At 38.2% G+C, this 2,102-nt stretch overlaps 1 pseudogene; it reads left to right on the top strand.

Moving 5' to 3' along the window:
* Nucleotides 1-359: 359 nt before the first annotated feature.
* Nucleotides 360-1,259, top strand: LOC131761205 (inorganic pyrophosphatase 2, mitochondrial-like; annotated as a pseudogene).
* The last annotated feature ends 843 nt before the right edge of the window (nucleotides 1,260-2,102 follow it).

The raw sequence follows: 2,102 nt of genomic DNA, 5'->3' as shown, positions 1-2,102 counted from the left end.
ATCTGCAAAAAATATATCCAATGAGGAGTTAATATCAAAGTATACAAAGAACTCATATAACTTAATATCAAAAAAACAAACAATCCAATTAAAAAATGGGCAGAGGAACTGAAGTGATATTTTTCCAAAGAAAATGGCCGGCAGGGACATGAAAAGATGCTTAACATCACTAATCATTAGGGAAATACAAATCAAAACCACAATGAGATATCACCTCACACATGTAAGAATAGTTATTATCAAACAGACAACAGACCAGCTGGGCCTGGCACGTTGGCGCCCCCGCTGCCGCCGCCACTACCACCACCGCCACCCACCTGCCACAGGGAGTAAGCTCAGGGCCCCGGCCGCACTGCACCATGGCCCTGTACCACACGGCGGAGCACAGCCAGCCCCACTCTCCCAGTTACCACCTCTTTTTCAAGAATGTAGCTGGTCACTACATTTCCCCTTTCATGATATTCCTCTGAAGAGGAAAATGGCATTCCTACAAAGAGAGCACGAAATGATGAATATGAGAATTTGTTTAATATGGTTGTAGAAGTACCTCCGTGGACAAATGCTAAAATGGAGATTGTCACAGAGGAGTCATTGAATCCCATTAAACAAGATGTAAAGTATGGCAAGCTTCCCTATGTGGCAAATATCTTTCCTCACAAGCGTTATATATGGAATTATGGTGCCCTCCCTCAGACTTGGGAAGATCCCCATCAAAAAGATAAGAGCACAGACTGCTGTGGAGATAATAATCCTAATGATGTTTGTGAGATAGGCTCAAAGGTTCTTTCTCATAGAGATGTTGTTCATGTGAAGATCCCTGGAATTCTGGCTCTTATTGATCAGGGTGAAACAGATTGGAAATTAACTGCTATCAATGTGAATGATCCTGAAGCCTCAAAGTTTCACGATATTGAAGACGTTAAGAAGTACAAACTTGGTTACTTAGAAGCTACACTTAATTAGTTTAGATTTTATAAGATACCAGAGAGAAAACTGGAAAACCAGTTTGCTTTTAATGGAGAATTCAAGAACAAGGCTTTTGCTCTTGAAGTTATTAAATCTACTCATGAATGTTGCAAAGCATTGCTTATGGAGAAGTGTGATGGAGGGGCTATAAATTGGACAAATGTGCATGTATGTGATAGCCCTTTCCATTGCTCTCAAGAGGAAGCTAGATCATTAGTTGAATCAGTGTCACTTTCACTGAATAAAGGAAGTAATGAAGAAGATCAAGTATGGCACTTCCTTGGCAAGTGATGAGAACATCTCTAGTTCTGCCATCAGGATTCCAGTCTCTAAGAACTACAAGACTCCCATCTCCCCCAAGTGCTAGAAACAGGCAGATCTATGAGAATTTGCTAACTTCCTGTTGAAACTTTTTTTTTCAAACTTTTTGATATGGAATGTGTAAATAAACATTGAAATTTTGGGGGAAAAAAAAGACAACAAATGACAAGTATTTGCAAGGATGTGAAAAAAAGAAAGAAAAAGGAACCCTCATGCACTGTTGGTGGAAATATAAATTGGTGAGGCCACTATAGAAGACAGTATGGAGGTCCTCAAAAAAACTAGAAACAGAACTACCATATGATCCAGAAATCTCACTCCTGGGTATATATCTGGAAAAAAATGAAAGCACTAATTTGAAAAGATACATGCATGCCAATGTTCACAGCAGCACTATTTATAATAGCCAAGATATGGAAGCAACCCAAGTGCCCATCAACAGATGAATGACTATAGATGTCATATATATATATATATATATATATATATATATATGAACACACAATGGAATATTACTCAGACATAAAAAAAAGAATGAAATTCTGCCATTTGCAACAACAAGGATGGACCCAGAGTGTACTGTGCGAAGTGAAATAAGTCACAGAGAAAGACAAAAAGACATAATGTATGATTTCTATTATGTGTGTATTCTTAAAAAACAACAAATGAACAAACATAAAAAACAGAAACAGAGTCATAGATACAGAGAATAGCTTGTCAGAGGGAAGGAGGGTGGGCAATGAGCAAAATAGATGAGGGAGATTAAGAGGTACAAAATTCCAATTACAAAAGTAAATGAGTCATGGGGATGAAGT

Source organism: Kogia breviceps, chromosome 8, assembly GCF_026419965.1.
Source record: "Kogia breviceps isolate mKogBre1 chromosome 8, mKogBre1 haplotype 1, whole genome shotgun sequence".
In the NCBI taxonomy this organism is placed as follows: Eukaryota; Metazoa; Chordata; class Mammalia; order Artiodactyla; family Physeteridae; genus Kogia; species Kogia breviceps.
This window is presented reverse-complemented; position numbering and strand designations above follow the sequence as displayed.